The sequence below is a fragment of the Cinclus cinclus genome, chromosome 24 (genome assembly GCF_963662255.1).
Source record: "Cinclus cinclus chromosome 24, bCinCin1.1, whole genome shotgun sequence".
Taxonomy (NCBI): domain Eukaryota; kingdom Metazoa; phylum Chordata; class Aves; order Passeriformes; family Cinclidae; genus Cinclus; species Cinclus cinclus.
The window spans coordinates 1,729,989-1,754,156 of NC_085069.1; positions in this window are offsets into that span (position 1 = coordinate 1,729,989).

The following is a 24,168-nucleotide window of genomic DNA, read 5'->3' on the forward strand; positions in this document are numbered from 1 at the left end:
CCAGCAGGGTCTTCCTCACCTCCCACACCTGCCCTGGCACTGTGGCCTCACTGATGGCATGTTCCCCCTCTGTCCTGGGGGACAGTGGGGCTTAATCCTGGCTTGATGCAAGCAGAATACAACCCTAGCACACCCCTGGCACCACTGGGGGTGCTTGTCACCTCCCAGTAAAGCCCAGCACCAAACCGGGCCCCCAGGGACCAGGCTAGGCGTCTCCTGGAGCAAACCCCGGGACGCTCCTGCCAGGGCTGCAGCAGCATCAGTGTCCGGGGCTTGGCGGTGCTCGGTGCTGCATTGCACGTCCCAGGGCCGGGGGATGGCCCCGGAGCCGGGTGCTCAGCTGCTCTGGGCTGGTTTGTCGTAGGGAGAAGACATCCATCATCCCAACCTCGTGCTCTCCAGGATAACGGGGCCAGACGGGGCCCTGGGCACACCCCTGGGTGGGCATCGGTGCCGCTTGCACCTGCCTTCAGAGGGCAGAAGCCGAGGCGGCAATGCCCAGTGGATCCCTGCGGATGCGGGCGGCGGGACGCGGCCGGGCAGGCGTGGGAAGGAGCCGGTTCTCACGCAGGCTCTTCCCAGCCGCTGGAAAACGCTGACCCGCTGCGGGGCCGCTGCTGCAAACCTGGCCCTGCGCACGTGAGCTGGGGATTTTCCGAGGAAACTGCTTTGCCCTGGGAGTGGGGGCTTTGCGACTGGACCCTGACCCCAGCCCCTGCCACGTGGCTGGAATTTCCCCACACAAAGGATCTATGCGGATGCAGGACGCCCCAAGGGATGTGCCTTGCCGGCCGTGGCGCAGGTAAACTGAGGCACGTGGAACCACGCACTGGGGAAACCAACTCGTGTCATCTGTGACACGAGTTGGTCAGGGCTCAGCTCTGGGACATACCCCGGGGATGTGTCCCCACCCATAGCAGGACCAACAGCAATTAGTGACCCTGTGTTGACCATCTCCCAGTTGTCCCCATCCCTGGGAACTTGGGAGGTCCCCACAGGACATGGTACCTTGAGCAGCCATCTCCTTGTGGGATGAGCCGTGTCCCGGTCTCCACCCTGCTCCCAGGGACCCTGACTGGAGTCCTGCTTCTACTGTCCTCATGCCTGTCTTGCTCCCAGTGCCTCCACCCTGGTCCTGGTGTCCAGCCCCATTCCCACTGTCCCCACCTGCTCCCTTTGCCCTTGTGCCTATCCTGCTCCTGATTTGCCATCCCACTCTGCTTTGGTCTCCCATCCTACCCCAGTCCCTGTTCTGCTTCTCGGTGTCCCTGTCCCCACCCTGTTTCTGCTCTCTCCACTTCCTTCTTGCTCTCATTGTCCCTATCACCCATTCTGCTCCCAGTGCCTCCATAATTTTCCTACATGTCCCAAGCCCTGGTCCTAGTGTCCTTGTCCCCTTCTTAGTTCCATTGCCCCCGTCCTCCTCCTGTTCATCCTGTTTCCACTGTCCTCATCACTGTCCTGCTCCCTGTATCCCTGACCTCATCCTGCTTGCAGTGCCTGTATCACTGCTTCTGATTTCCCCATCCCATCCTTCTCCTGTCCCTATACTGCTCTCAATGTCCCTGCTTTCCAACCTTCTCCTGATATCTGCATCCCCATCCTGCTCCTGGTGTACCTGTCCTGCTGCCTGTGTCCCTGTTCCCATCCTGCTCATCCTGTCCCTTCCTGATAGTGTCCTTGTCCCTGTCTCACACCTCCACCCTGCTCTTGGTGTCCCTTTTCCCCACCCTGCTCCTGTCCTGTGCTCAGTGTCCCTGTTCCCACCCTGCTCCTGATGCCCTCATTCCTATTCTGCTCCAGATGTCCCCATCCCTACACCTGTCCCAGTGTCCCCATTCTTGTCCTGCTCCCCCATGTGTCTGTACCTATCCTGCTCCCTATTCCTTGTCCCTGACATGCTTCTGATTCCCCATCTCAGCTTTCCCAACGTCTCTGGTCCCCACCATGCCCCTGATACCCTCATCTTCATCCTGGTGTCCCTGTCCACAGCCCTGCTCCCAGTGTCCCCATTCTTGTCCTGCCCTCCATGTCTCTGTCCCTATCCTTCCTGTGTCCTCATGCCCCATCTGCTCCTGATGTCCCCATCCCATCCTGCCCCAGTCCGTGTCCAGCTCCCTATGTCCCTATCCTCATCCTGCTCTCCCCATTCCCATCTTGCTCTCAGTGTCCCCATCACCCATTTTGCTCCCAGTGCCTCCATATTTGTCCTGCTATGACCCCATCCCCCTCCCAGCATCTTTGTTGCCTTCTTGCTCCCAATGCCTCCATCCTGCTCCTGGTCTCCCTCCTCAGCCCTGTTCCCACTGTCCTACTCCCTGTGTCCTCGTCCCTCCCAATGTCTGCTCCCAATGCCCCCATTCCACCCTGTTTTGGTCTCCACATCCCTACCCTGCCCCAGGCCCTGTACAGCTCCCTATGTCCCTGTCTTCATCCTACTCTTGCAATCCCCAACCCCATTCCCATCTTGCTCTCAGTGTCCCCATTCTACTCTGCTCCTGTCCCTATTCTGCTCCCAGTGTCCCTGTCCCACCCTGTTTGCAGTGTCCTTGCCCACAGCCCTGCTCCAGTATTCCTCCCTATTCTTCAGTGTTCCTCCTCCAGCTTCTCGTGTTCTGTCCTGCTCCGTGTCCTTGTCCCTATCCCCTGCGGTGTCCCCACATTGACCCTAGTCCTTGTCCCTGTGTCCCCGCCCTGACCCAGTCCCAATCCCGGTCCCGGTCCCTGTCCCGCTCCGGACGCTCCCGCCCGCCCAGGTCCCTCCGTCCCCGCCCGGCCCGGCCCGCGCGCGCTGAGGGGGCTCCGCGCATGCGCCCCGCGCCCCCCGCCCGGGCTCGGCGGCCGAGGGGCCCCGGCGCCGCCACGGGCCGGACCCGGTGAGTGGGGGCTGAGGGCGCGGCGGGACCGGGCCGGGTCGGGCGGGTGCCTGAGGGCACCGAGCGGCTCCCCCCGAGGGGCCGGAGCCACTGGAGACGGCGGGAGGCTGAGGGGACCGGGCGGCCGTTCCGGGGGCACCGGGAGGAGCCCGAGCGCAGCCACGGCCCCGAGGGGACGGAGCCGCGGCGGGCTGAGGGAGGCGGGAGCCCGGAGGGACCGAGCCGGGCTCTCCGGGGGAATCCGGAGGCGCCGGGATGAGGCGGGCGCCCTCCGCCGCTGGTGCCGAGGCGAGGGGCCGGTGTCACCCCCCGGGTCCCCGCGTCCTCGCCCTTCCCCGCTGCCTTCCGCGCTCCGGGACGGGCCTCTCCGGGCTGTTCATCCCGAGGGAAGTGATGCCTGAAGGGCTTTCCCGGGCGGAGCTCCGGGTGCCGTCCCGCGGCTGCAGCTCGGTGATGAGCAGAGCGCTCCCCGCGCTGCCGGGCGCGGGAACGGAGCGATCGCACCGGGAGACGCCACCTGTGTCACCCCGTGCCCACCTCCCCACCTGTGTCACCCCCGTGCCCACCTCCCCGCCTGTGTCACCCCCGTGCCCACCTCCCCGCCTGTGTCATCCCTGTGCTCACCTCCCCTCCGGTGTCACCCCGTGCCCCTCATGGCTCCAGCCAGGACGGGGCTCACGGATCCCCAGTGTAGGCTGCTGCAGCCCCAGAATAGTCAAGGGAAGCAGCAGTTCCTGCTCAGAATTCCTTGCCCGGATAAACCTTCATAACGCTGCTGGCAGCCGAGCCAGCCTTGCCTCGAGCTGACAGGCCACAGCCGTGCGGTTTGGCTTTGCTCGAGGAAATACTTCTCCAGCTCCAGGAGTGTTTGGACAAAGCTCTCAGGCACGTACATGGTGGGATTGTTGGGGGTGTCCTGTGTTGGGCTTGATGACCTTGTGTGTCCCTTCTCACTGAGGACATTCCGTGATTCTCTTTGCTTGACTTAAATGCAGAGCACGATGTAAAGAATCCTGTTCTTGTAGCAGATGAGAGTTTTGTCCTCCGTTGGGCCTAACTTTCACCCAGCATCATAAAATTTCACAAGAATGACATTTGTGCAGCTATTTTTACTGGCCTTTTAAAGCCAATTCTCATTGCTGTTAGTAGGAATTACTCCTGACACTTTCTGGTCAGTGTGACCTTGCTTCCCAGTGAAGTGCTGATTTTGTTCCACAGTCAAATTATTTGTAAATAAGAGATAGTTCATAGGGATTAATTAGGGCATGGATGTACCGTATGGATTCTGAAGCAACAGTTGGTACCAATGGGTTCTGATTTTTCATTGGGTGTTTGGTTGGTATGTAGAAATGAGAGGGAGAACAGAACCCTTCTATCTGACAGACCGTTGATTGTTGTTATTATTTCCATGTCTCCTGCCTGCTCTAAGTCAAGGATAATTGGTTAAGAAAAACCCCAAACTGTCCATTCCTGTTAGAAATCTATGTCCCGGGGATGTTCAATGAACGAACTGTCAGTGCAGTTACCAAACCCTCTGTTCTTCAGGTCATTTAAGGGAAAAAGTTGTTTTCTGTCAAGGCTCGTGTTTAGGAAAATGCAGGGTGCCCTCCTCTGTATTTTTGGTGCTTTCCAAGTCTGTTCCAAAGTTGTGCTTGTGCTTTCCTGAGGGAACAGGTCAGCTCAGTGCTGCGAAGTGGGGTGGGTAGGGAGTTTAAAAGGGAATATGAGCCTTGCTGTGCCGTTTGACTCCGAGGGAAAGTCCTGGATTTGCAGCAGTGCTTGCGTTAACTCCGGCACTTGCGCAGCTCTGGGGAGCAGCAGGGACGGAGCTCTGTGGTCACTGCTGGCCCGGCGGGGCTCAGTGGGAGTGGGCTGGGCTGTCACTCGTTTTGGTGTCTGGCGAATGCACCGAGAGCTGCAGCGAGGGGCTGGTCCTCAGCGACACCGAGGTGCAGCAGTCGGAGCGCTGGGCTCTCCCCGTGGCAGCCGGGGCTGGCCGCGGCTCTGACCATGACTGAGGGCGTGGAGGCAGCCAGGTAAGAGCTGAGGGGCTGGGCTGAGTGCGGGGTCTGCCTTTTGAGCCTTTCTCTGGCTCCTTCGATGAGAAGAGCCCTTTACAGGGTATTTCTCCAGAATCAGAAACTTGTCTGACATTTCCAAATTGAAATGCCGGCGCATGGGACAATGCAGGAGCACGCTGACACTTCCCTTTGGAGGTTTCACATCACATGAAACTTGTTTTGCAAGAGTGTCTCTGTTTTTTGAACTGGGTTGGAAACATGACCAGCTGCTCCTTGGGTTTGTCACCCAGCACCTCTTGTCCTTTTGAAGTGGGTTTTTCAAGGTTTAGTTTAGTTTGAGTGATGAAAAGTTATTAAAAATATTTTGCTGACTGCCTTTAGTGCTTTTAGACTAGATTTTTTTTGTCCTTCCATTGATGGAGGTGACTATTGAGTTATTGCTAATAAAAGCATTTCCTTTTACAAATCTAAGTGTTTTCTTAATTTATACAATATTAAAATATTGTTTTGTTTTAAATTTTTTTTTAAAGCAACTCACAGGTTTGAGTACAGGATTCTAGACAAGGAATTGTCATGAGATACCTCTTTTCTAGATGTGCTCCATCCTTAGCCCTTTGTTAGGGACTATTTTTTGCCCCTCACTTCAAAGCAAACAGCCAACTCATCACAGATAATGTGCGAGTGATGCAAATACTGCTTAATAACTGGAAAATTTGTGTCAAGGACTGAGAGCACAGTGCTTGCTTTGAACAAGGCAGAGAGGAGCCCCAAGACATTTGGGAATGTATGGGAGGTGAGGAATTCCAGGGGTCCCAGCCCTCAGTAGGGGGAAAATTATAACCCAGATGGTGAGCAAATTGAGATCATTTTTAAGAATTTAGCAAAGATTTTGGTACACCCCAGAGAGTTTTAATTACAGGCACAGGCTTTCTAAAGAATTCTGTGGTTCTAAAGGTAGTTGGTGTGGAAATTATATTGCTTAGGTGAAACTTCATCTTAAAAAGTCTTTTCTGGGTTTGGATGGTTCTAGAGTTTACAAGAACAAATTTTTTATAAGCTGTGAAATCTAATCACTGATTGAGAGTTTGTGATAAATTTTAATACCTAAATTTGTTGATTTAGTAATTTTCTGACTGCCAGCAACTTCTGTGAGTCAAAAAAATCCCCAAACTTTCCTCATCCACCACTTTTGTCAAGGAAAGGATGAGATCCAGTGCCTGAGGTGTACCTAGGTGTGATCCAGCTACTTAGGACCAACAGAACAGCCTAGGAACACCCAGTTAGGAGTTGGATAACCCAGAAGGTGCCTGCCTTGGATGTGTTATGGGTTGGGTCACTGAAAATCCAGTGCCTTGGTGCTTCTCTGGGTACCTGAAACTGGGGAATCTGGAGCCACAAGAGCTCGTTCCTGACTTGGCTGCGGTGCTGGAGAGCCAGCAGTCCTTATGGAGTAGTGAGCTTCCCATGGAGAGCTGCTGGAACACCACAGGTCGTGTGAGCCCAGGCAGACCCTGCTTGCTGGGGAGAATTTTGGTGATTTGTGCTCTCTGGCACCTCCAAGGGGTCGCTGGCTGAGGAAAGAAGTGATGGAATCAGGAGTGTGACTTGGGTGATCCTTGTGGGTCTTTCCCAGCTCAGGATATTCTGTGATTCTCAGAAATCAGGCTGCAGTCTCACCACCAGCCTGGAGCTGGGAAGAGGGACTGATCTTGTGGCTCTTTCCTTACACCACTTCAGATATTCAGCACTTTTTTTTAAAACATGGAAATCACAAGGAGCATTGCCTTGTACAAGGTACCTCTTTCGTGCCTCACCCTTCCTGCTCGGACGGGATTCTCTGAACCCCAGCAGGAGCTCGGACAAGGGTAGCGATCATTAAACATTTGGAGTTAAACCCTGTGGATAATGGACCCCTTTGTTGTCAGTCCCGGGGGATGGGCGCTGCTGCCTCATTAGGGGGAAGGTGATCCTTTGCTCCCACCCTGCTTCCAGCCTTTGTGTTCTTGTGCTGCCACTCCAGAGTTGACTTGTGCTCCACATTTATGTATTTTTAATCTGCTTAATAGGAAGCAAATTATTGCCATTGAAAAAGTTCCATTATTATTCCCTGATTTTTATGGTGGCTCTGCTTTATCCCCTGCTGACCTGTGCAGGGAAGCACGTTCCTTCCCAGCAGGATGGGAGACTCCTTGAGTTACAGATGGTCCCTGGAGCCCGCTGCCAGCCCCTCACGGGTGGCTGCACGGCCACCTCTGTGTGCCCTGCTGTGGAAGGGAGTGAAGGTTTTATTGCAGAAGCCCCTGGCATTTATCAGTGTTTCCAGCTGGTTTCGGCACTTCCCGCGAGCAGCAGGAGAGCAATTCCACTGTCCCGTGCTTGTGCCATGGAATAACAGGCTGTGCTTTTTATTGGCTCAAGTTATGGTTAATAATGGTCAAATTGTTTTAAATCACATTTCATTTGCTGAGTTCAGTATTGCTCAATATGTAAATCCCGCTCTTGAAAGACTCCATGTTTTTAAAATGTTGAAGTCACCAAATCTCCCATTCACTGCCCATTCTTGGTCTTGGTTTTGGGAGGTTCGTTGCTTCCATTAGAAGCTACAAAAAGGAATTTATCTTCAAAATGCTTCTTGGAGGGAAAAGGGCAATGTTAGCATTTCCTTTTCTGACCTCCTCATACCATAAATAGGAATTTTTATCACTGGTCAGGTAGTGACACACAGCTCTCCCCAAATTCAGGACTGCTGGAAGATATGGTTTGGGTTTTTAAAAACTTGACTTTGTTTTGGTGTAAAATGCAGATTTAAGGTGAAAGTTCCCAGATATGGTGTGGGATAATTGACATACACAATGTGTGGCTGGACAGTTGTGATCTTACTGCTGATTCCTGGTGAAGGAAATACTGAGAATGCCAAATACTGGAGCAAAAGGAAATTCCTTTTACTTCTGCAAACACAAAACTTGGTTTCATACCTCAGTACTGGGCAGTAATTCCTCAATGATTCTGGTTCAGGGAATAATATTGTTCTGTTTCAAAGCAGAACCCAGGGCTTTAAGCAATAACACAAGTTACAGGGTTTTCTGACTATAAATAAAAATCTATATTTGGAAAAAACAAATAGTGTATTTATGGACAAAACTGTATTAAAGGAAATGTGATGGAAAAATTGAGTCAGATGAGCTGATGTATGAGGCATTTCCCTCTGGAGTCACTGGGCTGAAAAATGTTTTATATGCCTAAACTTGAACAGATGCTTCAGCACACACACACACAGTCCTCCCCCGGTTCATATTAGCAGTTCTGCTCATACCACTGTGATTAATTCCCAGACCAGCCTAGTTTAGGCTCTTTTCTGGGGGTATTTCCAGATCATCCAGGTACTTAAGCCATGCCTAGCTGTAAATAAGCAAGCAGCCTGGATTATTAGCAGGATTTGTTTCAAGCTTTGCATTAGGCATGTGCTTAAATGACTCACTGAGCTGGGATTTACATTTTTACATGAGAGTGAAGGATTTTTCTCTATTACCTTGCCTAGATGGAAATTGGTGGAGTCAGCCAGCATTTTTGCCTAAATAAATCCATGAAACCAGCCTTGGGCTCTCACAGTTATTAGTTCCAGCTTTTTAGTTACAAATTTGTCAGAAAACGAGTCTTGAATGTGCATGCCTGACTTCGATTGAGATATTGAGGAGGATTGAAGGAGGGAGGGAGCCATCCATATGGATGACCAGCAGACTGTGCCTCACGTCCTTTCCAGTCCAAATGTCGCAGTCGGTGGCGCTGGAGGAGGCTGACAAGTGCATTTGATTATTTTCCATTGAGCCCCTGCTCTGGTATCCCATTAATCTGCTGTCCTGGGGTGCAGTGTTTGCCTTGTAGGTGGCTGTGCACAGCATTCACTCTCCTCTGAACATGCCCAAAGTCTTCCCAAAAAGTGCCACATCTTGGGGGTGCTTCTGTTCACTCTGCTTTTCTGATGAAGGAATGTAGAAAAATGACTTCTGGGTCTGAACATGGGTCCGGCTGTGATGTGCCTCGGGAATGCAGCTCCTACAGGATGAGGGATGATGCTGGTGGTGGCAGCATGGGATGGAACTCCTGCCCGTGGTGACATCCCAGCATGAGTGGTGCAGCCCTGCCAGACGAACCCATCGCCTGGGAAGTTCTGTATCTCTCTCTTGCTTAAAATAGTCAAGAGCCTGGAAGGGTAATTGTATGTCTTGTGTGTGCCCATGTTCCCCCGAGGGGGAGTTTTGACTCCTTGTTAACTCCTGGAAGCCTGGCTCTGCTGTGGATTCAGGGACAGAGATGACACCCGGTGCTGCACAGTCCTGAGGTTAGAGCTGGGTCTGTAGGCAGGCAAGGGGCTGGGTGTAGGTTGTGCTCATGAGGCTGGCTTGGGTGTCAGTACATTTTTTAATGGCATAAAATTAAAATAGTTAAAGTTCCTAATGTGTCTTGCAGGTGTGCTGCCCTGCATGCAGCATGTCATCCTAAAAATCTAAAAATCTCCTTATTCTCGTGGTAAACATTGAAGTAGTTGAGAAATGAGTGAATTTTACTTGCAGCAGATTTATTCACAGCAGTAACTCAGCTGCTGCTCAGATACGGAGTTAAACTATTTTGAAATGAGAAGAATTTTCATGGTGGAAACTGTGATTCCTGAGATATTATGAAGCAAAATAAAATTAAAGTGTTTGGGAGGAAGCACACGGCGGTCTTCCACGGAGCCATATGGAAATTATCTTTATTCCTTGGTTCGTGTGAAGTCTCTGCTCCTTCTGGAGCTGCCTTGGAGCCTTCTCCTCAGTGCCATCCCCAGCTTGGTTTGTATTCCTTACTTGCTCTTGCTCTCTTTGCAATCTGTGACCAAACCATATTGATCCGGGTGTCTGCAGAATCCGATTCCCTGCAGGGTTGTGCTGGAGAGCCATGGACAGAAATAAATCGCTGCCCTTCAGGTGTTCTGATTGCCTGGGATCGTCTGGCACATACAGAATTCCAAGGGGCTGGAACTGAGCAGTGATTAACAGCTCCATGTGTCAATTCTGTTCCCTTTGGCGTCTGCTGGTGCCTCTCTTTCAGATGCTTTGTGGAGGGGCTTTTTCCCCAACACCTGGAGCCACTTGTTAGCTCCTTTGGAACATACACATGGATCAGATGGAATCTTGCCTGCTCCAGAGTCCTGTTTCTGACCTGTCCCATGCCGGGGGGGCTGCAGCAGAGCATGGGAGAAGCTCTGGACTCTCTCAACGTGTGACTGCTTTGTGCCTACAGACTTACCCTTGCCTGAGGCACTGCTCTGGCTTGCAGTTTTTGAGGGGTTTTCCTTCTCCAGGCTACTCCAGATGTCACAGCTCACTGCCTGTTTCCCCTTCAGCCTTCTTGCATTTTTTCACCATCCTTCCCCCACCAGCCACTCCATACCTCTTCCCCAAGCTCCTTCTGTTCTCTGTTCCCATGACAGGAGCTGGCCAGAGTGACCAGAGCCGCACCCCATGGGTGTGCCGTGGGCACTCGGGGACACGGCGGTGTGTGCTGGGTGTGCTTGTGCCCTGACATTGGTGAAATGCTGTTCTGGAACTATGCTGATCAGTGCCAGAACATTCACAGAGCAGCCTAACAGCCCCAAGATCTGCTTGCTGAGGCCATCTCAGGGCATATCTATTTTTAGGTGAAATTGAGATTTATTTGTTTTATTCAATGTATGCATCATTTTATCCATGTGGAATTCCATCTGCCATTTTATTTCCAGGTTGCATAGACTCATATGGTCCCTGTGCTGCTCTTCATGGTTGCTTATCCACTTCTCCTTGAATATTTCCATCAGGATCCTGGGTCACATCCAGACAGTGTCCTACTCTGGCACAGGTCCCAGCCACTCCCAGTGACCCCTGCTCTGACTTCCCTCCCTTGCAGGAAATTACTGTTTACTCCTACTCCTACTCCCTTGTCTCCCACCCAGTTGTCTCCGTACAGGGACAGTCCCTTTTCCAGTGGCCTTTTGGGGTCCCCACAGGAAGCCTCAGATGAGAGAGACTTGCAGAGGTTAAAACCCAGAAGATCTGGAGCCCTCTGTGGGGCTGGAAGAGGCAGAAGCCACACTCACTTTTCCCCTGGTTTATTTGTACAGATAATCAATGCCCACTAATTTGGCTCTGTATCATTAGTCCTGTGTGAATGTTGGGTTTGGAGAACTACACTTTGCCAGGATTTTCTTCACAACTCCTGTCTTGCAGTTGCTTCCCTGTCCCAAGACAGTTTTAGGAATGGTTGTAGCCAGGCTGCTCCCTTAACCAATCCAGCCCTCCCTGCTGGGACTCCTCAGTTTGTCTCTTTGCTCTCTAACCTTCCCTCCAGTCCCTGCAGTGGGAAGCAGTTTCCCAGTGGGTCCCAGGGGAAAGAGCTGGCAAGGAGCCTGGAGCTGTTCCTGGTGCTGTGAGTGGTGTGTAAAGGAGTCACATAATTTTTCCTGGATGGGTTTGTCATCTCTTTTAGTGCCGTTAAAGCTCAGCCTGTTCCTGATGGTGGCTTTCTGCAAGGAGACTCTGTCAAGATGCAGGTGGGAATCTGAAGTGGGGATGGTCTGAGGGCTGCTCTGGAGATGAGCTGGGGATGTTCAGCTGGAGAACAGAAGGCTCTGAGGAGACTTTAATGTGGCCTTTCAGCTTATAAAGGGACTTAGAATAAAAATGGGGACTTTTTACCAGGGCCTGTAGTGACAGGACAAGGGACAACACTTTTAAACTGAGAGATTGCAGGGTTAGATGGGACATCAAAATGAAATATTTTACCATGATAGTGGTAAGGCCCTGGCACAGGTTGCCCAGAGGAGCTGTGGCTGCCCCTGGATCCCTGGAAGTGCCCAAGGCCAGGTTGGACACTGGGCTTGGAGCAGCCTGGGACAGTGGAAGGTGTCCCTGCCCATGGCAGGAGGAGGAACAAGATGGGCTTTAAAGTCCCTTCCAACCCAAACCAGTCTGAGACTGTGTTTGGCAGAGTGGGTGTGATTGCCTTAATGAGACAATCCTCCAAACAGCCAGTGGTTACTTATCAGGAGAGATCTTATCTGCAGCTAATTCCCCTTTGTGAGAGTGAACAGCAGGTGCTCAATTACCCTTTGTACTAATAACGTTTTTGCAAGCAGAAGTTCTGGGCTCTGTTAGGAAGGGGCCCAGCTCTTGTGCATTCCCGGGTGTGCCAAATGGAGGTGATCTGCTGGCTCCTGCTTGGAGCTTGAAGAGAACATTGCAAAACAAGCATGAAGTTCACTCAGTGACTAAGAAGATATCGCCAGCCTCCTAAAATCTTGGAAGTTTGGAAATAAGCTGTGGAAAGCTTGGCACTGGCGCCCTGACCATAGTTGTGGCTGCAGTGTCCCAGTGGCTTTTTCCTACCTCCAGCAGCCCCACCGCACACTACACACCATCCCCTGGTCCCTTTGGTGCTCTCCTGGCATGTCTCCTGACTTAAGCATTGGGGAGACTGATCTGCCTTCAGTTTGCTGCTAATTGTCCCAATCTGTGTCGATAATAAGTCAGATAAAATCCTTGGCCATGGAAGGCAATCAGGTGGAAAAACTGACCCGCCTGCCACTGTGTGCTTGGTGCAGCGTGTCTGTCACTGGGAAAAGAGCTTCTGGCCTCCTTTCATAAAATAGGAGTTATTTCCAGCTGTTCTCAGGGGGAAAAGCCCCAGTTGGTGTGTGTGTTTCCCAGCTGGAGCAATGGAGCATAGAGAGTTCATCAGTGCTTCAGGTCTCTTCCCAAGGGAGTCTCAAAGTATTCAAGTCTTTCAGAAAAGGCCAGTTTTATGTTTCTTATTTCATTACAGGATTTTTTTTTTCCAACAAATAAGTCAGTGAATCTATGTGCATATTTATATTCTAAATTTTATCTTTGGCAAAATAAAACTGTTAAGACTCCTGTTGAACTCAAGCTGGAGTAACATTTTAATGCCAGTATGGCAATCTGCTGCCTTACTCTGCTCCTTGTCTCAGAATAAACTGTGTAAAACCAACTTTATTGAAACAAAATTCTTCAGTTGTTTCTGTGGTTTAGCAGCACTTGGGAGAAGTTGAAGCAGCAGTAGAGTGGGTGAAGTGCTGGCTTGTTGTGGACCTGTTCTCTGGCAAGGTACTGTCCTTGGCTGTCCATCCCAACACCATCCTAATGGATTGTTGTGCCATTTGGCACAGCTGGCCACTGTCCTGCTCAGCTTGGTGTTTTCCACGTGGGGAGATGCAAAGTTGGGTGAAGTCACAGGGGGCTGCAAGGCTCTCTGCTCCTCTGTGTCCCAGCACAGGAACAATCCAGGCCCAGTTTAGCAGTGATGTTCCAAGCACTGGATGGCCTGAAAACACCAGCATGGTGGGGAAGGTTTGGTTTGCAGTGTCCTCCTCTGCCTCTGAACATCCTTCCCTCTCTGCAGAGCTGCTGTTGTAGAAAACGTGATGTGCATTTGGTGGAGTTGTAGGCTGAGGCGGTGGCTCCCACTAGACCAGATAGAGCTGGGGAATAAAACTCCTTTTTTTTGAATGTGGGTCACAGAGAAGCAGCTGCTGTGTTGCAGGATGGGTGACTGGGGACGTTGTGGCAGACTGTGTTGGGGTGCGTGGTATCTGTTTCATTTACAAGCTGTTCATTGTAGTTTTTGAGGCTTATCTATGAAGCAAACACTGTCGTGGTTTCTCTTGACTGTCATAAGATGGTGGTGGGAGCATTAGGTGTTCATCCCTATCCAATTGCCTCCCGCTCAGCCAAGTGAGAGCCTTTGATTTTGATGTACTGGAGCCGACAGAATTGCTCTCTTTTGGCTTCTCTCTCCTTTCCCGAAATGGCCGTGAGAGTGATATTTGGGTCAGCTGCTTCCAGTGTGTCATTTTCTTTTGACACTCATCCCTCTGAGCGCAGAGGAGGAGCCCGGTGGGGAAATGCTGTGGAGCTGTTGGCTGCAGTGGAATTGGGTGTAGTTAAAGGGGTGTTGTGGTTATTTGAATTGCTAATCACATCAAGGCAGGGAAGTCTCTGTGATGCCTGACTGGAATGGTATGGGAGTGAGGATGGCCTTCCCCAGGCCTCGCTGCCAGAGAGCTGGAGGGATCCAGGTAAGCACATGGATGCTGCAGCCTGTCCAAAGGCTCCTGCTCCCCAGCAGTTCTTGTCCCTCAGTGCTTCCTGGGGATGCAATGCCCAGAGGTTCTGTGTGTTCTGTGTGTTCTTCCCTTGGGACCCTGGTGGGTCTGTCCAGGGAAACGGGGTTGTTCTTTCTTGCTCCGCTGTAGTGCTTGGGGTTGCGTTCTGAGGTTTTGGGTGGGCCCAGGTGCTGCTGTTCCTTGAGTGTCACAGGTGGGTTTGCATTGTCTGGGCTCTGCTAAACCCTGCGTGTCCCCTGGTTCAGCCCTGAGGGGCAGCGCTGGTGCTGGGCCTGCCTGCACAGGCAGAGTTCAGCAGGATTTCCTTTCCTTTCCTTTCCTTTCCTTTCCTTTCCTTTCCTTTCCTTTCCTTTCCTTTCCTTTCCTTTCCTTTCCTTTCCTTGCCTTGCCTTGCCTTGCCTTGCCTTGCCTTGCCTTGCCTTGCCTTGCCTTGCCTTGCCTTGCCTTGCCTTGCCTTGCCTTGCCTTGCCTTGCCTTGCCTTGCCTTGCCTTGCCTTGCCTTCCCTTCCCTTCCCTTCCCTTCCCTTCCCTTCCCTTCCCTTCCCTTCCCTTCCCTTCCCTTCCCTTCCCTTCCCTTCCCTTCCCTTCCCTTCCCTTCCCTTCCCTTCCCTTCCCTTCCCTTCCCTTCCCTTCCCTTCCCTTCCCTTCCCTTCCCTTCCCTTCCCTTCCCTTCCCTTCCCTTCCCTTCCCTTCCCTTCCCTTCCCTTCCCTTTTCTCTCCTTCCCTTCCCTTCCCTTTTCTCTCCTTCTCTTTCTCTCCTTCTCTTTTTCCTTCTGCTGTTCCTAGGCAGAGTTTTCAGCAGGACACTCTCTGCCCTTTCTTTCTTTCTTTCTTTCTTTCTTTTCTTTCTTTTCTTTCTTTTCTTTCTTTTCTTTCTTTTCTTTCTTTCTTTTCTTTCTTTTCTTTCTTTCTTTCTCTCTGCTGTTCCTAGACTGGTGAGTGTGTCCTGAGAGGAGCTGAATCCCTGAGATTCATTGGCAGGTGTGTGCAGGACCCCAGCCCCGATCCATCACACTCTCGCTTGAATTGCTGCTGGCCACTCAGGACCTGCCTTTTGTCATTCTCCCCACTGCCATTTTTCCATCTTTACCCTTCCATTTGCCGTATTTGTTAAAATAACTGCTGGAAACACAGTTCCCAATAGGCAGCAGTGCAATATTTTTAATATTTTAATAGTGCATTGTGTTATATCATGTCAGTACGAGTAGCACTGTGTGGCAGTTGTTCTGTACTGGCAGGGGGAAGGATCTCAGGTCACAGTTTCACTTGCGTGTGTGGCTCAAGTCCCTGCAATTTGTGTCCTCTCTATTATGTTCATTCTTACAGGAAAAATTGCTAAATTGCTTTGCACCTGTTGCTGTTGCCCAGACTGTTCTCCATGGTCCCCAGGGAATGGTGATGCAAAATTGATACACAGAAAATTCCACTTATACATAAGAAAAGCTTTTCTTACTGTGCACATGGTCAGATGTAGGATCACACTGCCCAATCTGACTTTTCAATGCTTCTGTCTCTGGAGGTGTTTAATAGGATCAGGCTGCCAAGAGAGCGTGTGGTGTCTCTAGCCTCAGAAGTATTTAAAACCTGGTTTGACATGGGCCTTCCAACCTGCTCTGGTTGACCTTGCTTGGTGATGTGATGGTTTAAACTACCAGTTATCAGAACAATGCACATTTCTGAAAGTGATGCATTTGGTACAAGGGAACTTAGGGTTTAAGCAGCTTCAGAAGTGCCTAAAGTAAAGCTCTGTCACGTACCAAGGGACTGTCACAGCCTCAGACCAGTCAGTGTTGGGGTGTTTGGTCTCATGTTTTGCCAAAGAGGTAGCACATTATGTGTCTGAGCCAGGATTTAGTAGCCCTGAGCTGAGGAGCACATGGTGCTTCATCAGGTGGATGCCTGGTCCAGGAGCTGCTCCTAGGAAGGAGAACTCTGGTGTTTGTGAGATGAGTGCTGCAGGATCCCCGTGGTAGGGAGAATGGGAATTGACAGCTCACACTCAGGAGTGCACCTGAGGCCACCCACGTTCACCCAGTCTGATGGTCATTTCAGCTGGTAGGAGCAGTCCTCTCAAGGATACCCTCCCAGATCTTTGGATTTTAAGGTTGTCAGTCCCCAGCCCCGTTGTCTGCAGACAGCTTGGGCTGGCAATCCAAGAGCTCAGGATTTGGTTAAACACTTGGTCTTGATCTCAGAACAGCAGAGTGTTTTCTCTCGTGCGGCTTGAATTTCAGATTCAAATTCTTAAAAAAAAAAAGTCTTTTACCTACCCTGTAATCCCTTGCTTTCAACATCTAACTGAATTACACAGGGAAAGCTTTCCTGTGCTTCCCTGGCTCCTCTGCATGGAGGAACAAGCGCAGCAGCACCAGGGCCAAGAGCAGGCAGGGCCTGGTGGGTCATGCTGGACCTGCCAGTGCTGCAGGGGCCCAGTTCCTACAGAAGCTGCTCAAACTGTCAGGGCTCAGTGGGGTTAAACTGTGGTGGAGAAGAGCTGCGACATCTGTGAGGCTGGAGGAGAGGTGGGGTGCTGGTGGAGTAAACACTGGGTTGGTTCTGAGCTCCAGTAGCTGTTCCTTGCTGGATTATTCCTCATCTGCCAGCAGGTTGTGAAGGAGGGGATCTGTTCCTGCTGCAGGCTCCAGTCCCTTCACTGTGCTGGTACCCCAGGGTTTGGTGTTGGTGTGGCCGGGGCTGCACGAGGGGTTTCACTGTGGACTGAAGAAGCACACAAGTCTCTGACCACTTTGTTCCTCCTTGATCACATTTCACATCACCACTGTTATAAATACATATCATGGTATTGGCTTTTCACAAATACTAGGCTGGATACTGTATGTGTGGTGGTGAAATGGTTTTTAAGATGTAGTTTTCTTTAGGAGTAACATAGGCTAATAAAGTGTCTTTGTAGTAAGTGAGCTACCTTGGTTGGGTAACACTCAGTGAACACATCTACTACTGATAGACCAGCTACCAGAACCAACCGTCTGTAAAAATTGAAGACCACAGCCCAAATTAAGACTAATAAGAAAAAGAAATTAAAACCATAGCCAAGAAACACACATGCTCTGAAAAGGCAAACTCAAAGAGTAGCCATGTGAAACAGTTCCTGGAATACGGAAAATAGTCTATAAAAAAGTTTAAAAATGTGTAATAGGTCTATGAATATGCAAGGGGCTGATGAATTTGTGGGGTGTCTCCAAACCAGCAGGAGTGCTCTTGGCTGAATGCCAAGCACTCCGCCATTAGAGCCTTTTACTTTATGGTTTGTCTCTTACTGTCTTTTTGTAAACCTTTTAAAACTACCAAAAAAGTGAACCTCGTTTTTCACAACCACAGTGCTGGCACTTCTGCCTCCTGATACCTGGCATGTGCAGGCTAGGTGTGAGTAGCAGCCTCAGGCTGGTGTTAGGCTATAAGAAGTGCCAAACTGGGAGCTCATTCTCGAAGTCTCTGGGCTGAAAATCCCTTTATTCCGAAGGGATGCCGGTTGCTGAGCGTGTGTGAAGGGATTCAGGGTGACACAGACCTCCACAGCAGGCCTCCGAAAATTTCATGAGGTGACAAGAGACTCTGCAGCCCAGCCTCCATTTTCCATTTAGCCTGTTGTCACCGCAGCCTCCTGCTCTCAGACGAACTCGAGTCAGCTCAGCTCGTGCTGTCCTCGTGCTGCTCGGGCTCCTCCATGCTGGGATCTGCGCGTTCCGGGGCGCCTGCCCTGCACACGCTGCTTCTGCAGCAGCACGCTGGCTGGAGGTGCAGTAGAAGCTGGTTTGGGCCAGCACAAAACACGTTGTGATTTCATTTGAATTTTGTCACTGCAGGGGAGTGTTGCTAAAATTGTCACTTGGCTTCCCATGTTAGCAGTACCTAGAGGGCACGCTGAGGCGACCGGAGGTTCATGTCTTAGCTGCAAATTCCAGTTTATCTGTAAGCTCAGTGCTTGGGTGGGTATATGTTGATTTTCAAAGAGATACGTACTTGACATCTTTATTTTTTTGACAGCACAAGAATCTTATTATATCCCTACCTCTTACCCATATTTTCCTGTTCTATTTATATTCCACGTAGGATCTGTGGCCTCATAATTCAACGTGGGGTTTTTTAGACTCGGAGGATTGGTCTGGGAATGAGCAGAGCCTTGTTAGCATGCCTGGGATTGGAAGGCACCATTCAGAAATGGTTTCCAAATTGACAGTGACATCGTGGCTTTTTCCAAACCATTCTCTGTTGTTGCCACGTGAGCCCTGCCAGATGACAGAGGAATTTATTTGAAAGAGCACTGTGTGCTCTTCAAAAAGTCCCAGCCTTCCCAAGTATTCTCTAAGATTAAAAATAAAATTCAGTGTACTTTTCTTATTCCTTTTCATCTTTATTGCTGAAAATAGGAGTAAAATTGGTGGTGATTGAACCCACTTCCTTCCCAGAGGATAGGGTGATAGCTGTGAGTTGTCTTATCCCAGGGATATCCCCACATCCTTGCCCTTGTGTCACTCAGGACGCTGGACACTGGAATTGCTGCTCAGGGGATGCAGGTGACATCAGCACAAAGCTCAGCAGATTTGGGGTGCATTGGCACCATTCCAGTGCTGGGTCTGGCCACGGCTCTCTGCTTTCTTAGGCAGTTAAATCTTAATCATTTTCCAAGTCAAAAAAAAACAAACAAAGGAACCCCTCTGCTTCCTCAAAAGTACTTATAAATCATGTAGTTTCTTACTTTTCAGTGTAAATGAGATCCAAATGAATAATGCTAATTATTCATTCATCCTAATTCAAATACTGTTTTAATTACCCTGTGGGCCCAAATTCACTTTCATGCAGCATGAAACCTCTTTTGATTAACAACAGAATTGCTATGCATTTCTTCTTCTTCTTTCCTGCTCAGCACATGTCTTTTTAAACTGCTTAAAAACAAAACAAAACAAATAAATCATTAATAAAATAATCAAATTTCATTAGCATGACCTGGGAAGACATAATTTAGGGAGGAAAAACGTCTTCTGGAAATATATTAATTTTCCTTAACAACTGCCTCTAGGCTACAAAGCCTGCAGAGAGGCTGTGTCTGAGGAGGTGCTGGTGAAATACGGAAATTTAGAGACCTTCCACCAATCCCTGCTATCAATGAGCAGGGACACCTTCCACTAGATCAAGCTCCATCCAACCTGACCTTGGACACTTCCAGGGATCCAGGGGCAGCCACTGCTGCTCTGGGTACCTTGTGCCACAGCCTCCCCAGCCCTCATGGTAAAATGTCTCTAATGTCCAATCTAACCCTGCCTGCTCATAGTTTAAAAGCATTGTCCCTTGTCCTGTCACTACAGGCCTTGATAAAATGTCCCCATTTTTTTACAAGCTCCATTTAAACTGAAAGGCCACAAGATGGTCTCCCCACCTTTCCTTCTCCATGGTGAACAACCCCTATTGTCCCAGCCTGTCTCCATAGCAGAGGTGCTCCAACCCTTGGATCATCTGTCTGGACTCCCTCCAACAGGTCCATGTTTGTCCCATGCTGGGGGCTCCAGAGAATTCCCTCCTTACCTGCTGCCTGCACTGCTTTGGATGCAGCCCAGGGGACACTTGGATTTCTGGACTGTTGCTGGTTCACATCCTGTTCATCTTCCAGTGTCCCCAAGTCCTTCCCTGCAGGGTTGCTCTCCCTCCCCTCACCCCCAGTCTGTGCTGCTGTTGGGGATTGCCCCAGCCCAGATCCAGAACCCTCCAGCTGGCCTTGTTGAACTTCACGAGGTTCCCATGCTGTCAGGATCCCTGGGAATGGCATCCCTTCCCTGCAGGGTATCATCTGTGGCCCTCAGCTTGGTGCCATCCTTGGACATGCTGAGGCTGTGCCCAGCCCCACTTCTGTCACTGGTGGAATGACATGGAATGAGTCCTGGGACCACAGAAACATCACAGAAGAGCTTGGATGGGATCCACATGGATCTTCCACTCGAGCTCCGTGGTCCTCACAGGTTGCCTAATGCCAAACCAAACCAGCACTCCCTGCACCCTTGTGCTCAGGTGCTTTGGGCTGTAGCTGCCAGTTAGTACCAGGCTGAAGCCAAGGCACTCCAGTTTGTACTGGGCTGGGCCCAGTCTGTGCTGAGACAAGGCCAGGAGATGGTTCTGGAGGTGTTTAGGATTCGACAGCCTGTAATGAGGCTGCCTTGACACCCACCTGTTGCTGGCTGTCCTGCCCTCCTGTTCCATCTTGGGGAAATGGAGACCCTGCTGGAACATTGCAGCTTCTTCCTGCCCCACTGCTGCCCCTGCCACACCTCAGCTGTGCCATCCAAGGGCAGGATTTTGAGCATTTTACAGTAACTGCTGCTCCATGGGGCAGTTCTTTCGACCCTGAGCGGAGGGAAGTCGTTGCTGTTTGAGGAGAAAGCTGAAAGGAGGTGAAATTTTAAATGTTAAAATGTTTAAATTACAGCCAACCCCCCGTGGGCTTGGTAGAGGAGGGGGCATGCCTGAGGGGCCATTCCCTGGCTGTATGTGAACAGCAGTGTTAATTCCAGAAATTCTTCACCTGAAGCTGATTTCTTTTTTTCCCATGTACCTGCTCCAAATTCTTCATTCTCTCTGGATGTCAGCACCTGCAAAGCTTTAATTCAGGAGCCAGCCCGCTGTCAGAGATAAGCCTCCTGATATTTCATCATGGATCCTGCCTGCTCCAGCGAGCCTCCTCCGCTGGAAGTGCTGAAATGAACTTATGACAAATACAAGGAATGAAAGTCTCTCTCAAATGCACTTTCTGGCATGACTTAAATTAGCTGAAATTGCTGACATTCTGTCTTTCTCAGATGTGTGTCAGTGTCCATAGACTTTTCTTTCAAACATTGGAAAATCATTGAGTTAAATGTTGCCAGAAACAACAGATACAGGAGCTTGGGTGCATGTTGGGTGAAGGTTACTCTGCTGTGTCTGGGTGCTGCAGCACATGATGGAGAAGCAGAACATGCCCCTCTGACCTTGGCTGATCCCACAGAACGGAAGGACACTCCCGGAATTCCGCTTGGAAGTTCTTGGGTTTGTATTTCATTTAATGTGGATGGGCTGAACCTTGCCAAGATTTAATGGCTGGTCAATTTGCTTGAACCAAAACATTTGCTTAAAGACCAGGAAGTTCTCTGCCTGCTCGTGGGTCCTCCTGTGTTTGTCCCAGCAGGTCTGCTCAGGACTAGGACTAAATGAACAAAGTGACACTTTCTTGGCAAAGAGAATCAGCTCTTGGGCAGCTTCAGAACTCCACAGCCAGGACACGCTGGTTGGCAGGTCCTGGTTGTTAACCACAGGTTGGGTAAATCCTCCTGCATCCCAGGGCTGTGGGGGCCTCAGCACATGTCTGTATGTAGGTCTGGCACTCTGTGCATTGATACAACTGGTGGAATTTGGGTTGGGAATCACAGGAATGATTCCTGTGTTGTTGCTACCTGTCTGCAGGTAGAAAATGCACCATGAAAAACTGGCATGTACCTTGAAGAAGTTTGTTAGATGGGAGGTAGCAGCTGTCTGAAAGTAAAGATTCTCTTACCGAAATCTGCACTCATTTCAAACTTCCCTGTCCTTAACTGCTGAGGAATGTGACAGTATATGAAAATTTAAAGGCTGCTTCCTGCTGTTACTCCAAATTTACATTGGCAACAGTGTTTAATTAATTTCAAATTTACTTAGTAGTTTACTTTCAGTGAAAAGTGTAGCCCTGGCATTCTCAGGGAATAGGAATTAACCTCTTAAACTCCTTTGGGTTTTGTCTCTTCTTTAGCTGATGAATCACAAGGTGTCACTGGGGATGTATCTGTCCTGTCGGTGCCCAGGGTGATGAGATGTGCAGAGCAGTGTGGTGGGAGCTGGGTTTTGGGGCTCCTCCCCTCTGTTAACCTCCCATTCCACATGTGGGGTTCACCTGCCTTTGCTGCCTGTTGCAGACTTCTGAGGCACATGCAGGACCCCCAGACTCACTGTGCCCCTCATCTGGAATCTGAGTGGGAAATGCTGAGTGTGGGGTGTCTGAAGCACTTCTCATCCACTGACACAGAACTCGGGTGGCAGAGCTGCACTTGGGTGCCTTTTTGGAATGGAGGTGCCGAGCTCCTGCTGCAGGAAGGGGCTGCACTGGGACTGGAACCTCTGGTCTTTTTGTCTGTTAAAAACATGTTATTTCAGCCAGTGCTCTATGGAATGATGGCACCAAGGTTGTGTTGAAGAGAAGCTTCGATAGAAGCCTTGGGAGGACTGCATGCACCTCTAATAGCTGTTACCTGGGGAACACATCTGATTTAAACGTGCTCTTCTTCAGGGCTGAGTGCAGGTGGCCTGTCCACCTGAGTGAGAGATTTTTGTCCTAATTGGTAATTTTGATGACACATCATGATTCTGACTCGTTGCTATTGGGATTCGCTTTCATTTTCCTCCTATGTTTCCTAAGTAAACAAACTGATCTGTCTAAATCACTCACTTCTAGGCATCTTCCCCATCCCTCAGCTGGTTTTGAGCCTCCTGTATCCACTCTCTGATGCTGGAGCAAGTGCTGAAGGATGCAGCCGCAGGCGCCCAGGGCTGTCTCGCTAACAAGGAGGTAAGATCACCCCCCTGGCTCTTGACTGCAGGTGACACAGCCAGGGCTCACATCCATCACCTGCACTGCATTAGCAGCTCTCCTTGAGACCCTGATCCTTCAGGGACCTCATTCCCTTCCCTGACACCCACAGCAACCTCTCCCCCCGTTACAAAACCCTGCTCTGCTGGTCCTGAGCTGCATTGAGTGTGGTTCAGGCAGTGGGGCTGTTCCAGGGGGCTCAGTCTCCCCAGCAATCTGTGTTTTCCTGTACCACTGGTAACTCTCATCTCCAGTTCTCAGCCTGCAAACTCATGTCCTGTGGGCCCATTTTGTCAGCAGCCGCTCCCCAGTTGCTCTTGGGAAGATCCAGCCTGGCTGCCAGCGATTTTCAGAACTGCTCTAATTATGGAACTGATCTTGGACCTAATGTGGAAATAATTTGTCAAGACTTTTGTTATTTCTGATCACTTAATATGGCCCTTTTTAATACTCTCCTGTGCTATTTTTTTCTCTCACTGTCATGAGTGATAAATCAAATGTTTAAATGATAAGTCACAGCCCATCCACACCATATCCCTGCTCTTGGCTTTTCAGTGAATCACTGAGTTCCACCAGAGGGAGATCACATTTATAGCCTTTAATTCTGCATTGCTTGCATTTCATTATTTGCCTGTAAACAACTCTATAGTTACATGGAAAAAAGTTTAATAGTTCCAAGTACTAGCTTTCTTCCAGTCTCCTGGAATTTCTCCAGGTTAGGAATAAATCCCTTTTAAGATCAGAGTGCTGGAGATTTATCCAGTTCTGGGTTCAGGATCTGTCACCAAATATTGCTCTGATGTAATAATTGCTTTTAATAATCTTTAACAAATTGATATTTGACATCATCAAAGGTCTGAGGGATGCCTCATCCCCTGTTGCTCTAACAGCGTCCAACAATTGTTCCTGTGTTCTACCAGTTGCACTCCTTGGAGCTCCAGGAGGGCCTGCAGTGTTGCTGGGGTTTGTTCCAAGTGTTGCCCGACAGGAGTTTCCAGGGATGGGATTTTTACTGTTAGGATTGCAAATTTATCCTTGAGTCATGGAATGCTTTGGGTTGGAAGGGACCTTGCAGCCCACCCAGTGCCACCCCCTGCCATGGGCAGGGACACCTTCCACTGTCCCAGCCTGCTCCAAGTCCCGTCCAACCTTGAACACTTGAACACTTCCAGGGATCCAGGGGCAGCCACAGCTTCTCTGGGCAACCTGGAATCTGCAGCCATTGGAATTTGGCAGAGTTGCCTGTGGCACGCTGTGCCAGGCCCGCTTGGGAGCGTGGCCAGGCCCGGCAGTTCCGGCTCAGCTCAGCTCAGCTCCTGCCAGCGCTGTCCCTTCTCCCCTCACCCACCCACCACTCACTTCTGTGGAGTAGCTCTTCTAAAAGTTTTGGCAGGTAACTCTTTCTAACCAGGTTTTCACACCAAAATCCACACCAAAATCTTTTCTGAACCTGGCAGGAAGGTTTTGAGCCTCTCAGATGGACCCAAATCTATCCACAGGACGGTTCAAGAA